The sequence below is a fragment of the Cornus florida genome, unplaced genomic scaffold (genome assembly GCF_030987335.1).
Source record: "Cornus florida cultivar Cherokee Brave unplaced genomic scaffold, ASM3098733v1 CherokeeBrave_3.0.0_Hap2_Chr10, whole genome shotgun sequence".
NCBI lineage: Eukaryota > Viridiplantae > Streptophyta > Magnoliopsida > Cornales > Cornaceae > Cornus > Cornus florida.
The window spans coordinates 49,872,687-49,888,839 of NW_026775580.1; the positions used below are offsets into that span (position 1 = coordinate 49,872,687).

The 16,153-nt window shown below is 36.4% G+C and overlaps 1 long non-coding RNA gene and 1 pseudogene across 1 annotated transcript; both read right to left on the reverse strand.

Moving 5' to 3' along the window:
* Positions 1 to 3,495: 3,495 nt before the first annotated feature.
* Positions 3,496 to 8,990, reverse strand: LOC132278542 (uncharacterized). Its single transcript, XR_009471072.1, has 2 exons — positions 8,321 to 8,990; positions 3,496 to 3,725 (listed from the first exon to the last, which is right to left on the reverse strand). It is a non-coding gene; the product is annotated as an uncharacterized LOC132278542 (long non-coding RNA).
* A 2,634-nt stretch (positions 8,991 to 11,624) lies between these two features.
* Positions 11,625 to 15,658, reverse strand: LOC132279752 (cytochrome P450 CYP736A12-like; annotated as a pseudogene).
* Positions 15,659 to 16,153: the final 495 nt, after the last annotated feature.

A 16,153-nucleotide genomic window follows, 5' to 3' on the forward strand; every position in this document is an offset into this window, starting at 1 on the left:
GTTCTTTGCGGATGACACTATTGTTTTTTGCGAGGCAGAGGTGTCCCAGTTGAGGTATCTGAGATGTGTTTTGGTTTGCTTTCAGGCTGTCTTTGGTTTGAAAGTCAACGTAGGTAAGAGTGTGCTTGTCCCTGTTGGGGAGGTTCAGGAGGTGGACACTTTGGCTACTGTTTTAGGGTGTGGGACGCAACGCTTCCCTATCTCGTACTTAGGTTTGCCGCTGGGGGACTCGGCTAGGAGGGTAGGAAGTTGGGACCCAGTGATTGAACGGGTCGAGAGAAGATTAGCTGGTTGGAAAAAGCAATATCTCTCCAAGGGGTAAAGTTACGTTAGTGAAAAGTATCTTGTCAAGCCTTCCAACGTATTTTCTTTCGCTCTTTCGGATCCCAGCATCTGTTGTTGGACGTCTTGAGATGCTTCAACGAAACTTTCTTTAGGGGGGTCGTGGAGAGGAGTTTAAGTATCATCTTGTCAGATGGGAGCAGGTTTGCAGGCCTTTTTAGTTAGGCGAGCTTGGGATTAGAAGATTAGTGCCCTTCAACAGTGCTCTCCTTGGCAAGTGGCTTTGGAGATTCGGCAGTGAAAGGCATAGATTATGGAGAAGGGTTATTTCATGTCGCTTTGGGGAGGAGAGAGGGGGGTGGTCAGCTAGGCCAGTCAGGTCTGCTAGTGGAGTGGGGGTGTGAAGGGCCATTGGAGAGGGATGGGACGAGTTTTCCAAACATATTAGATTCAGAGTTCGGGATGGAAGGTTTGTCCGGTTTTGGGAGGACACCTGGTGCAAAGATAGGCCTTTGGCTCTTTTGTTCCCAAGGCTATTCAGGATTGCTGTTGACAAACATGCTATGGTTGCTAACTGCTATGGCCTTGATAGCGGGAGGTTGTCTTGGGATGTGTAATTCCGACGATCTTTTCAGGATTGGGAGTTGGATGATGTCACTGGCTTGTTGGCTCTCCTATACAGACAGGAGGTGGAGGACACTAATGCAGATTCCCTGATTTGGGTGCCTTCTACTCAGGGATGTTCCAGGTCCGATCTTTTTTTTGTGTGCCTCTCTAGTTTTCATGGCTCTACCTTCCCGTGGAAGATGGTGTGGTTGTCCAAGGCGCCTCTTAGGGTGACCTTTTTTTTGTGGACTGCAGCTTGGAGTAAGATTTTGACTTTGGACAACTTGAGGAAGCGAAGACATATTATTGTTAATTGGTGCTGCCTTTGTAAGTTGAATGGGGAGTCAGTGGATCACTTGCTGCTGCATTGTCCTGTGGCTCATGACTGTTGGGAGTCTTATTTTTGGTTTGTTTAGTATTCATTGGGTCATGCCTCGGACTTCTCGGGAATTGTTGGATATTTAGAGGGGCCAATGGGTGGGGGCTCAGGCAAGAGTCTTCTGGAGGGTGACCCCTTTTTGCGTTTGGTGGAGCCTTTGGAAAGAGCGAAATAGAAGATCCTTTGATGGAAAGGAATCCTCCATTGGGGTGCTGAAATTTTCTATTATTTGTACTCTTTTTTGTTGGGGTTGGGGTTGGGGGAGAGATTATTCTTCTCTTGAGGATATTGTGGACCTTTTGGGCTCTTTGAGATCGTAAGTTCCGTTTTGTTTTTTGTATAACTTGGGATGCGTTCCCCTTTTGAACGTCTTCTTTTGAACGTCTTCTAATACATTTTACTTATCAAAAATAAATAAATAAATAAAGGCTACAAGGAAGAGATAATGGTTGAAGGTTTGATAATGGTTGACCGGTAAGCTTTGGGAGTTCAAGTCCCGTGTGCTATGATGAGAATTTGAAGGAAGAGATTTGGGCTTGTGAATAGAATTTTGAAAGCAGAAATGATTAAAACAGGTTTGGTTGTAGGGTTTTCAAAGGCTTAAAAATTGCAAAGAAGTAAAGAAGTAAAATGATTAGTTATGACTTGAGCACCACCCCTAGATTCAATATAGGCATTGCACCTAGAATAGCATGCATGATCCACAAAAAGCATAAATACTAAAAAAATTCTCTAGAACTTGTGATCCATTTGATTGAAAGCATTACATATTTATATATTAATTTTCAAGTATTCCCAATTCTAATAGGGTTGGACTCAATATTTTAAAAAACCTAGTTTGTCAGACCAGTAAAACACAATATAAACTCGTTAAAATCCACAAAATAAATATTCAACACCATAACGGGACCCAAAGGATAATCCATGGATCCCTATAAATTACCCTTGACACATAAAATATAAGAATTAGAATCAGATCAGCAGCAGCGGAACCTAAAATAAACATAAAAAGGTAGTCCACTAACACAAGCTTTATCATGTAAATTCCTAAGTGTGTCTCACTTTAAAATCGAAACATATTACCCACAAGTTGCTCTCTCTGAATCTATCTTTCCTTGAGCTTCTTCTGAACTACATCACTTGAAGTCTGGTCTAATTCTCCTCCTTTATTATGCTTGGGTGCATGCACCTTGTTCATGTTCAAAATCAAGCTCAAAATAAATCAGATCCTAAAATGTGTCTTCATTAATTACACTATCATCCCCGAAAAGGGGAAAATTTTGTTTCCACAGACGTGTCTCCGATAAGTTAAAGGCTTTCTCAATGCATTGAATAATGATGAAGAGAGGTCTTCAATTCATCTAGTGTCTTCATTTCCTTTACTCAACCCATGCCTCCATTTTACCTCAACCTATGCCTCAGTTTGAAGTTCAAGAAGATGACATATAGAAAAAAGAATTGCAAGTTGACAACCAATTAGGGAAAGAATTACAAGTTTACTATATATTCCGCAGGGACTAGCTGAACCCCTCACAGTAATGCCAAATAGTCTTCTAAGACTCAGGTAAAGGCACACAAAAACAATGCCAAGGTTATTTTATTTTTCAAATAAGGCAAACCAAAAAAAACACAACGATTTGGTGTTCGGTCCATGTTCCTTTGTCTATCCAATTTCGTTGGTAATGATTTCCCATGGAAGATTATATGGCATTCTAAGGGTCCACTTAGAGTTGCATTCTTTGTTTAGACTTCCGTTTGGGGTAAGATATTGACGTTGGATAATTTAAGGAAAAAAGGAAACACTATTGTTAATTAGTGTTGTCTATGTAAAACAGATGGTGAGTCTGTGGATCACATTCTTTTGCACTATCCTGTGGCGTATGATTGTTGGAACCTCATATTCAACATTTTTGGTGTCCATTGGATAATGCCTCAGTCCTCCATAGGATTGATTAACGCATGGAGAAGATGCCCAGTGAAAAGCCACTCTCGTGACCACTGGAGGATAGTTCCACATTGTATTTGGTGGTGCATATAGAGAGAGAGGAATAGCAGAAATTTCGAAGGAAAGGAAACATCTGTGGCGACATTGAAAACACAGATTCTTCGTTCTATTCTCTGTTATGTGAAAGGAAGCGATTGCTCCTCGACTAATGACTTAGTTGATCTTTTGGACTCTGTTGGTCCTTAGGTTCCACTTTTGTTTTTGTATTAGGGACGCGATCCCCTTTTGAACGCTTTTCGAATCGATTTTTACTTATAAAAAATAATAATAATAATCCATACTAGGTACAAATACTTTCGAATCAAACCTTCAAAAAAGAACACTTGAATATGTCTGTAAATATATGCGAACCTGCATACCAGTTAAAACAATGGGATAACTCCGTGGAAAAGTTGAAACATCATTAGAATCAAAGCCTGTTGCATAGAAGTCCACACCAGCTGGTAGAACACACTGCATTCAAACAAAATTTACACTCAATTAAAGTGTTATGCCAAAGTGAATGAATTAAGTAGAAGAACAAATTAGGTTGTAACGTGATTAGATACAGTATTGACTAGTCTAAGTAAAAGGTTATCCTAACAAAGAGAATATTAAGGTGGAAATAAAAAAATACTTAAGTCGGGACAGACTACATTGTCCACCACCATATTGTCTATGTGATTGATAATATCAAAGCAAGGAGCGAATTGAAGATTATTACAATCAATCAATCAAGTATTTTGAAGACCGGGGTGCAATCTAACAACCAAGGAGAGCAAACTTTGTAGGTGAACAAGTTTGTTGTCAACAGCAGCATTCTTGTGAGAGAACGTGTGTAATTCAGAATTAGAGGTAACTGAGTTATTCCAGAGGGGTAAAATCCGATTCCTAGGCTATATAACCTTTCCCTTTAATGACTTATCAAAAAATAAATAAAAAACTTTCAATATAATGGGTTGTTCATGCATGGACTGAAGGCCTCATAGTCTAGGATTTTTCATGTAAAAATAGACCCTTAAATATTTTTACCTATTGTTTTATCTATTTCATTGCATATATGATTGTGATTGAGACATGTGGATATATTGAAACGAAGCAAAAATAATCAAATCCAAACTAAAATCTAGAAATTAGTTAAAAGCATTTTGAAAGTGCTACGGACCAAAAACCGAGGCTCTAATATAGAGTTGCGCAAGGTCTACTGATCTAGACTTAGAGGGGGTGAATAGGTCTTTTAAAACAATTTGATTATTTTAGCCATTTTTTAAATTAAACTTAATCAACAGAAAATCAAACTAGCATAATGTAAAAATCATGCAATTCACGGATATTAAAGCAATAAACACCAGACTTTTCCGTGAAAAACCCTCATATAAGAGAAAAACCATGGGACCTGGTCCAGGCAAACCAAATCCATTATTAAGTAAGTCCTGAACCCCTTGTTACCTCCAAACACAGATGACGCCAAATTTTGTCACCGTCAATCCGCTCATCTACAACATCCGCTCCTCACGAATCTGCTTATCTAATGAATCGGTCTTACCCACTAATCATCTGGTTTGTCAATCTGATTGTGGATGGAACTAAAGTATTGAATGGTCTTTCAGAGTATGCAGCAGTAGTATCAACACATGTATGAATACACTCACCAAAGCTAGCTTATGCATATGATGAATGCAAAAGAAAAGTGCACACAAAAACCTCACAAATATTTCCTCTCAAAAATATGTATTAGATGTGTCCCTCTTATGTGTGTAGGTCTACCCAAAAGTTTATTCATAGGGGCCAAGAGGTAGTGAGAAAATTAGTTTTTAGATGAGTTTGAAACCTATTAGGAAACTGTTGTTTTGAACACCTCGATGGATCGAATTGAACATCAATCGATCAAAGTTACTCCAAAAGCCCTTGATCGATCCCTTGATCAATCGAACCCTTGTGCAGATTTATACCTATAAAACTTTTATAAAGGCAGTTTTCAAATTTTAATTTTTGCACCAACAGGCCAGTGGCCTAGCGGTATCAAACTCTTACGTCTCAAAGAGAGGTCATGGTTCGAGCCTCAGTGAAAGCATGTGTGTGTGAGTACCCAACTAAGGAAAAAAAAAATTAATTTTGCATTCTTGAAACATATATAGGAATAAAAATAAGTTAGAAACTTAAAAATTAGGAAACTCTAGATATGCAATGCATATACCCTAAATGGTGAGTGCATCATTGTGTAAGATTACCTTTTTACCCTTGTCGATGAAGAATTATCCTTTGATGTAGCATGTAGTTAATCTTCAACTCGGAGAAGTAACTGTCACTTCACTAACTTTTGAAAATTTCTAAACTAAGCTAGAAATTAAGTAAAAGTACAAACTCGATGTTTTGATCTACTAAATTTATCAACACAAGTCCTATTGACCTAACACAATTAATATTCACGAATAACTACTCACCCCTTTCTAGGTTTGAATTGAACTATGCATGTACTCTGACGTATTAAAGCCTAATATGATGATATGTTCCCTCATTCTACTTCCGTGGATTTTGAAGATTAATATTTTCCTCAAGGGTCAAGAATATCCTTGGTTCCTTCCAAAACGGCTCATTTTGCCAATGGATATAATAAAATTGAAGAGATATCTTGTGGAGGCCAAAATGGGCTCCTTGATTATTCATTGTCCAATTCTTTGAGTTCTTTCTTATATTGGAGCCACTTCTTCAATCTTTTGTAGTACAAATGGTGATGCTTAAGTCATTACGAAATCTAATTGATTGTTGATGTACCAAACACGGGGCTTAAAAAGTGAACAGTAGGGCCCTTCATTTTTGTTTGGGTAAGTCTATGGTTTTCCCTTCCACACCCCGTGTAGGAGAACATCACCAGCTGTTGAGTGATTATCATATGGAAAGCTTAGACTTAAATGAATGTGCTAACTTTAGAAGTATTACAAAAAATAAATAAATTTACTCAGACAATCAGGGCGTGTGGGGAAAAAGAACATATTAAGAAAGATGAAAGTAGCAAGGGTTTTGGACCAAATGACATTCTTATTGAGGGTTGGAAGTGTTTGAGGATGATTCGTGATGGTATGTCTTGGGTAGCTAAAATCTTAAATACGATCATAACCAGAAAATGTAGGATGGCTAGGGAAAACATATTTTCCTACCTATCTATTAAAATAAGAGAATATTTAAAGTTATACCCATTTTTGCAACAGTAAACTTATGAGTCGTACTATCAAAGTTCAGAAAATATTGATTGAGCAACTACTAAAATTGGGTACAACAATATCTAAAAATCAATTCGGACTCATACTGGAGAAATCAATAATGTGTTAAGATAAATGTTCTTTGAGACGACTAAGAATCAAATTAGATATGCATAAATTCGTGATACAATTAAAGTGGAACCCACTGTACATAAATGAGAGAAAATCAACCAAAACTATATATGAAATGCAGCAAAGACTAATAACTGCATTCATAAGGAAAAGCAATGTGCCCACATTGAGGTAATATTATGGAAAGGAAAAGATCAAAATTAAAGGGTTGGGATGATAAGGAAGGATATGATAGTGTGTTGCTTAACTAATGCATGGCCTTAGAACATAATGATGAAACAAAAAACAAGTAGCTGACGCCAAATAGTTGAGATAATGCTTTGTTGAGACTTGAGAGTTGCTTTTGCAATCGAGAAAAGGTAGAACAACAGAATTTTAAAAAACAAGAAAGAAGCATCCGAGGATATGGTTTCAAATACAACAACAACAAGCCTTTTTCCCAACTACTTGGGGTCAGCTATGGTTCAAATATCATACATATAATTTATCCTGTACTTTTGCTTATCAATTCAATGATGTTGTGTATCTGATTTTTGTGGAAATCAGGGCTCTTTCTACAATTTGTAACTATCATAAAATTTTCATACTCTTGTTGTTTTTATAGAGTTTCTCTGATATTTTAGAGTTCCTAACTGACAATTCCAAGACAATTGAAACCAAAGCACTAATATCCAGTATCAGTGGAGTTCTAATAAGCAATCAACTATGACCTCTTCACAATGAATTAAACAAAATTCTGATTCCAAAAGAATACAGAAACCTTAAATGAACAAACTCTTACTGCAGGAAGCTATAGAGGCAGTGAAGGATAGAGAAAATGGTTGGGCAAGAGTGTACTAGTTCAATGAGAGAAGGCAAGTACATGACCCCTGTCCCATGTAACCCTCTATTCCCCGTCCAGGCTTGAGCCTCCAAACATAACCCAGACACGATGAAGTACTCAAAGATCCAGGAGATTGATGATCCCCTCACACACTACTTTCACCAATAATATAGATAGACTCGGTTGCTTGATAAATAAAGTTCTTAGATCTGAATCTCTCTTTAACCTATTATCTACCCAAAAAAAAAAAAAAAAAAAAGAGAGATTTTATTTCTCTCTCTCGTCCTTGATTTTCATTTCTAGCTGCACTCAAATGCTTCTAGATATATAAAGTTTCTTTGGGACATTTGGGATTCAATTTACATTTGTCTCCAAATTGAATAGCGCACTAGGGTAGGGTAACGATATGTGAAAGGGAAGACCTAATTCAACATGGTTTGAGATAATGATAAATAATATGGTTGTATGCAGTTTAACTAAACCTATGACCTTTTGACAAGCATAATGGTGAAATGGAGATCAGGTAAGTGATCCCAAAAAGTAAGTACTCGTTGTTGAAAGCTACTTGGCAATCAAGAAACATTACAATAATAGGAATTTTCAGCAACCAAAAGAGAACATCAAGTCGTCAAAGGTGGCATATATTATATCTTTCTAGTGCTCTGATTTTTGTGGGAATCGGGACTTTTTCCATAATTTGTAACTCTCATATATGTTCCATGATTTTTCACTCTATGCATATAATTTCTTTTGCAATTTAGAGTTCAAAGAACAATGTCAAGAAAACTGAAACCAAAATACAACTTTCCAATATCATCAGAGTTCCAATAAGCAATTCACCTATAACCACACCACATAAAATCACAATTCACTTAACAAAACTCAATTGACAACAACAACAATTGATTTCTTACAGTGGGAAGCTGTGGAGGCGGCGGAGGGTACAGAGAGTGATTGGAAGGAGGGTACTGATCGAGGAGAGAAGCCAAGTACAAGATCCCTGTCCCATGTACTCCTTTGTTCCCCTCTAGGGTTCGAATCTCCGGACCAAAAGTACTCAAAGATCCCGGCCATAGACGAACCTCTCTCTCTCTCTCTCTCTCTGTGACTACTTTTACCGGTTATACGTTATGGGCAATGCTAGTTTGATATACAAAGTTTCTAACCTACCAAAAATAAGAATCTCTTTGTCTCTAGTATTTGCTTTCTACATCTGACAAAATGCAATAGGGTTTGAGAAATTGAAAGGATCTGGAATTGGCTTTCACGTCTGTTTACGATTTCAAATGGTCACCGTTTGGATCAAAACGATGAGACTCCGAAGAATTGACTCGTTAGGTACAGCCCAACCAAGCTGTTCGTTGTCTCTCTCTCTGGTGTGAAAAGAGTTTTCTCATCTGAGAAATCGCTATTTTGCCTGCAGGCCTGCTTGGGGTTAGCACGGACAAGACAGAAGTCCTAATCGTTCCCCTTTTTTTTTTTGTTTTTTTTTTTGAATCATGACAAATCTCAACCATCCAATCCAGGTAGAAAAATAAAAAATACAGGTACAAGGTTACAAACTTACAAACTAAGAAGAAAAGATACAAATACCGATATGAATACAAATACAGATACGAAATAAATAGGACAGGACACCATATATATTTATTAGGATCAAGTGCAGAAAATACCCTTAAACTATATATTATATTATAATATGTTTATAATGCATATTGCACCCCTCACGTGCAAAAAACATCTCTAAACTATGATATTTGTGCAATAAGTCCTACTCACACATATACGACTAAAATGTTCTTCGTTACACATTTAATAATATATATATAAAAAATTAATGTTTTGTGAAATGACTAAAAAGGGTAGCTAAAGACTAATATTTTGAGAGTTGCAGAGGTCCCTGTAGCTGGAGGTTTCATCTTCGGTGTGGCTGCCCCTGCCTTGGTTGACTTTCTCGGCATATTTCTTGGTGCTGGGATCCTAGAATGGAATTGATGAAAAGAACCTCATAGGCTGGTGAAGAGTTGTTTAAGCTCAGGTACTACAGCTAAGATCAAAATTGACATCAAAATCAGTCATAGTTCAACTACCAGAATAGAGGACCGATGAAATATTCTTTTGTTGGTCAAAAACCTCACAAACACAAACCCATCTTCAGTATTATCACTAGTAATGTGGATATTAGTTTTTCTTTTTCAACAACCTCCAATAACTTTATAAAATTAATTAATTTTAATTCTAGACACATTCATATACACAAAAAAAATCTATTCTCTTCCCAAAATTTGTCTATCCATTTTTCAATTATCTATTTTCCTGGAAAATCTGGAACGAAAATTCTAGAACATTGCAACATACTTACTGGATTTTCTTTAATTTGGAAGTTAAAAATGAATTAGTTACTTACTGGGTTTCTTTAATATAGGTTTTTTGGGGAAGAAGATGAACCTGCACAGGTGGGTGCAACCTCACGAGCATTGACAGTGCGTGGGGGTGCGAGAGACCCTTTCCGGCGGTGGGTAGGGGCTGAAAACTCAAGAATTGGCAATCGGCGCTCAGAGATGGGTTGTTGGTTGCCAACATGTTCAATTCCATTGTATTTGCTTGATTACTCCTCAATCACCACCACTACTATCGCCATACCCACCAATACCTACCCAAAAATTTTAATAGTTGAGAGTCCCAAAGTTCGCAATTGGCCAGTGACACCAAGAAAGAAGAGGACGGAGGCAGTGGTTATGCAGCCGACGATGGCGATTTGGGTGGATGTCAATAAAGAAGATGGAAAACAAAAAGACTGACCATGGATAGTTGGGGCAAATTCTCCGTTTGGCTTTAGTAGCTTAGGATTGGTTCTAAGTAAATTTGTGAGAGCTTCAGTCTTAGAATAGTTTCATGGAGCTTTAAGACCCAGTTCATCACCGGTGCATCAAGACCTGTTATGGTCACTGACGATAATGAAGAAGGCTTCAATCTCACGAACTGGCTTTGCCTGGTTGTTGCGGTTTTGGGGTGGAGAGTAAGGTTTGGTATAAGTATTTTTGGAAGAATAAAAGGGTAAAATGGGCATTATATTAATTGAGGGTGTTTTTGCACAAATTAAAAAGAATAGGGGTGTTTTTTGCACACCTTTTTAAATAGGGGATAAAAGCGCTACGAAAGATATACTTCAGGGGTGTTTTTTGCACTTACCCCATATTTATTATGGATTCCACATATTTGTTAGAAAATGATTCTTATACCGAATAGTTACCGTCAATTGGTAGGCTTACTTTTCTAATTACTTAGGCAATTCATTGTAAATGTCCAGTATGAGTATCATTACTCATGTTTGTTTTATATAAGACGAAGAGTGTAAGAAACATTGGTGTAGTGTTCAAAATGTATTAACGAAGTGTTCGGCATGTGTCCAAGATGTGTCGGTTAAATGTTCTAAATAATAAAATTTATTTTTAAATAATTAATACGATCATGAAGTGTCGAAAACGTGTCTAAGAGAGTCCGGAGTATCAGTGTTTGACAAATATCATATACAAACATGGTATTTCGTAGAACTATTTTTTCTTCTTAAATTATAACTTTCAAATCTAAAGAGCCTGACTACAATAAAAAAATTTGTGCCAACTATTTGGAATTGGCTACATTAATTCTTATTCCTGTCAAGTTCTATCCAAGGCCATAAGTAGACCATAACCATGTTTTAACTTCACTTAAAATCACAAACCTAACATTAACACGCCTCAACTTATATATGTTCTTGTATTCATATCAACCTCAATAAGAAGTAGGGGCAGAGCCAGAAAATTTTATTAAGGGTACATGCATTTAAGTCAATGTTTATGAGTATATATAGAAAGAGAGTGATATTTTTCGAATGAAATTAATTTAGAGATATAGAATATAAGGATTAATGAAACAATTTAAGAGAAAAAAATAAAAAACATAAATAAAATTATATGAGGGAATAAGAAAATTCAGAAAGCACTTTCTATATTTTTATAAAAAATATATATATATATATAATTATAAAATATATATATATATATAATATAATAGGGATAAAATCTAGGGACTCGTGGCCTAGGCCTTAACTCCCCGGTCCCTAATAAGAATCATGTAATTTTTTCATACAAGTGCACAAATAGTTGGTTTTTTTCTGCACGTGGTTAAATTATATAGTATATAAACAAACAACATTGTATAGTATACACACGTACAAACACACACATACAGTGACTTTATTTAATTATGATTGCAACTTGCAAGCAAGCCAATCTAGATGCATAGTAGCAATAGCATGAAATAAGGATAATTCACTTCACATAAGGTATACTTCTTCACAAGTTTTTGTCACCAAGGCGATACGTTGGCACGGGGAGCAAGTGCTTGGCTCTTGGCATTGTGAGATTAAACTTTTCATTCATGTCCAACTCACCGCATGACATGCCATCAGGCAACTTCCAGTCGAAGGAATGCACTAATTGAGCCACCATTAATCGAATGGTCGTTAATCCTAAATGCATTCCCGGACATCCTCTTCGACTTGACCCAAATGGTATAAGTTGAAAATTGCGTCCTTGGAGGTTTATGTTGCTTCCAATAAACCTTTCGGGAAAGAAATCGTCCACATTATCGGACCACACATTAGGATCACATCCCAATGCCCAAGCATTCACTATAATTTGTGATTTCTTAGGAATGTAATATCCATCTATCACAATGTCCTCCATGGACTCATGAGGAATAAGCAATGGTCCAACTGGATGTAGTCTCAGAGTCTCTTTAATTACCATATCTAGGTAATTAAACTTCGCCAAATCGGTCTCTTCCACCTTTTGACGCATTCCAACAACACTCTTTACCTCTTCTTGGAGCCGGCTCATCACCCTCGGATGCTTAATGAGCTCGGAGAGGGCCCACTCTATCGCTATAGCTGACGTGTCAATAGCTCCTATGATCATGGCGAATACGATTGCTTTTATATTCATTCGATTGATTATGAACGATAGCTTGTCATGGGTCGTTGATGCAGACTGGTTCATCAATGATAGCATTATATGGATGAAATTTTTGTCAGGCCTTTGTTGCCCATTTCTAGCTGCTGCTTCAACATGGTCATCAATAATAACCTCCAAGATCTTATCAACGGCACTGCTGGTTGCCTTTAGGCGTCGAGTCAATCCCTGAAGGACGTTCATGAAATTAATGACATTTACATTTTTATAATCATAAATTATTTAATGTTAGAACAATATATTGTTGCCTATTGGTTTATATTTAATTTTGTAGAATATTATGACATGTATACAAAGGCCATTAGAAATAATTGAGGTTTCAGTGAAGGCCCAAATCGAAATTAAGATGTGGCCATTTGAGGGTGAAATTTATACTAGTATGTGGTAGTTAATGTGCAAACAAGATTTGGCTCCATATGCTTGATTGAGTGACAATTTGATAGAAGAAAATAATGACATGTTGACAGATCAATGTGAATGGAGATTGAAGAAGCAACTAACACTTGAATTAATTTATATATGGGAAAATTTAATACTTAAATTAATTTAAAGCTTAATTTGTATAGACTAAGTTTATGAGTTGAATATAAACAGACTCGAACTATTGACATCCACAGCGAGAGCCTCTCACGTCCCTGAATGTTGTGTTTGAAAGCATCGAATTGATGCATTGAATTTGAAATTGGAGGAGAATGCTTTTTGTCGGATTCTTAGGCTCTGTTTAGATAAACATGAGAGAAAATAAATGAGTGGATGGTGTTAGTTAAGAGAGAGGGAGAAAAAAAAAAAAATTTGATAGCAATAATATCTATTCATATTTGGATAGATAGAAAAGAAAAGAAAAAAAAAAAAAAAGCATAGTATTCTTATTTGTTGGACATGATAGAGGGGAGAAAATAAAACCTTGATTGCCTGAAATCTCACCAGAAATGAGGATATCCATCCCTAAATGTCTCCCAACAGCTAGCAACGGCTTTTTGTTATTATGAATGACCCGACTCTGTGTAATTAATAGGGTTAAGGTTATCTTGTGGGCTTCTATCTCTTGTGGGCCTCTTCTTGGGCTTGAAATTTTATTCGCTCTTGGGCTGTCTGGATGTTGGGCGGGTCTATGCTACACAGTAAATTGACTACTCATATAATATATATATATATATATATATATATATTGGTAAATAAGTGAGTATATAACAAAAGAACATGTATAAATAAATGGGGCATACCCCATAATACAAACCAAGTAAAAAGAGCAAAAGAAGAGTTCAAAAAAGAGGTGGACCACAGCCCAAGTAAGGTCCATTCAAATTCTGAATTCCAGCCCACTAAATTCCAAACCACTGTGCCCTAGAGAATGATTTACAAAAAAGATCGTTACCTGCTAACTGAACTCGATCCAAACGCACTAGCGTTTTGGGTAAAAAAATAAGTAAAATTATGTTAAAAATTAAAGGAAAGAAAATAAATAGGACAACATGATTGAATTAACATGATTTTATAAGCTTGCATTGCATTTAGACCAATACTTGCCTCCATGCTACTGTGTTATATGTATATAGTTTTTATCATATCCGGATAAAACATAGTATATGATAAAATACATATATAATATATAGTAAAATACATATATATATCCACAAACACGAATAGACAAAAAATATTAAAAAATGATGTTGATGGTAACACTGTTCCCCCTTCGACTTATTTCTTTGCATTTATTTTTTCTTTTTTAGCAGAGGTTAGGATTGTGACAGGAAAGTAACGTTTTACTTTTGTATATTTGATAAGATAATATAAAAACTAACGTCAGTGCAAAGAGAAATATAATATAGATATATATATATATATCCTGCTACCTTAACTTTCTTCAAAGAGAGGAGACACTAGCTGGCTAATTTAAAGCTGACATACTTATATTTTTCTTGTCCTGTCAGTTATTAAAGTTTTGATTAATGTCAAATTATTTTGATTTAATTTGAAAAAATTAAACTATCAACTTTTAAAATAGTAAAATAGACCATTTTAATATGAATTGCATGATGACTTAACTTGAATGCACAATAAAATTAAGTATTAAAAGATGGTTTGCTATATAACTAACATGAGTTCAATGTCATGGTAGAATTCTTCTGGTAGGTGGTCTGGTGGAACTACAAGCTTTCAACTACAATGTCTCCCTTCCCCCACCCAAAAAAAAAAAAAAAAAAAAAAAAAAAAAAAAATTTCTCTGTGATTTGATTTCATCTTTTTAAGGTCATAGTCAGCCTATTCAATATTTAAAAATATTTTTTTGTGATTTGATTTTTGGTATTTAATACTTCTTTCGTTTTATATTAGAAGTTCATGTTTAAAATTTAAAATTTATTAAATATTCTTGTTTAAAAATTAAAATTTTTAAAGAAATATGTAATTAATGTATTGCCTTTTTTAAAATTATTAATTTATCTTTTTTAGCTTAGATAGATTGATATAAATTACCCGAAGGTCAAGTACCCGGAGGAACGGAACATAGTCAGCCAGGTTGAAAGCTCCTGCCAAGTGTAAGGCCTCATGAACAATACCCTTCAGATCAAACGTATCATCTCTGCTGCACCCAACAACCATTTTATACGTCATGTCCTCAATCACTTCGCCCACCTTATTGCTCAAATCCACAACCTCACTCGCTTTCACTGCATCCATTACCAATTGCACCATTGACTCTATCTTCTCCCTTCGGACACCCGCGAATGAATCGATCTTCGTCACACTTAGAAGCTCAAGTGTACAGAATTTCCTAACGTTGCGCCAATAAGAAACATGCTCGGTAAAAGCCACACCCTTTCCACCATAGAAAAAGTGGTTAGGTACTTGGACTTTTGGCCGGCTAGCAAAAACCGTGTCATGGGTCTTGAGGATAAGCTCGGCAGCTTGGGGCGATGAGATTACTATGGTTAGCACAGAGCCTAGCCGCATGGACATGATGGGACCATATTTTTTGGCTACATGATGGGACCATATTTTTTGGCTAACTCTTGGAGGGCTCGGTGGGGCAGTTTACCCAATATATGGAGGTTACCGATAACCGGTAGGCCTCGGGGACCGGGTGGTAGTTTCTGGTGGTTCCTTGCTGATGAGGCGGCTAGGCGGCGATGGATGAATGACCAGAGAGCTCCGATGAGCACCAAGAGAACAGAAAAAGTGAAGGGAGACATATTTGGTTGTTGGGTGTGTGGCAATGAAGTAACTAAAATAACTGGAGTAGTTGCTATATTCTTTTGGCCGGGCTGGCCTTAAATAGAAGTTTTAATGGCACTAAAGTCATAAGCTGAGAAACTAGGGTGCACACGGAACTGAAAGGTAAAAGATTGCTTATGTGCCTACTTTTTGTCTCTTCGATTCACTCACAATTTTTTATATTTCTCACTTCATTGATTGACTGCTTTTCTTTTATGATTCGCTAGCCGAAACACATATTGATTGGAGTAATACCTTGCGGGTGCGAATCGCCTACAGTGAGGCTCCCATGTAGTTTTCTGTTGTGAACTTTTAAGAGGTTCATATTTAGCCACATCATTCTTCAGTTAACGAACATTAAGGCCATGTTTGGCCAATGACACCACTATTTATAAGTAACATTTCACCACTATTTATAAGTAACATCACATAGTCTAAAAAGTAATGCCACAATTTATAAACATAACTCAATTCAACATATCATTTATGTTATTATTTGAAATTAAAAGTGGTGATGTT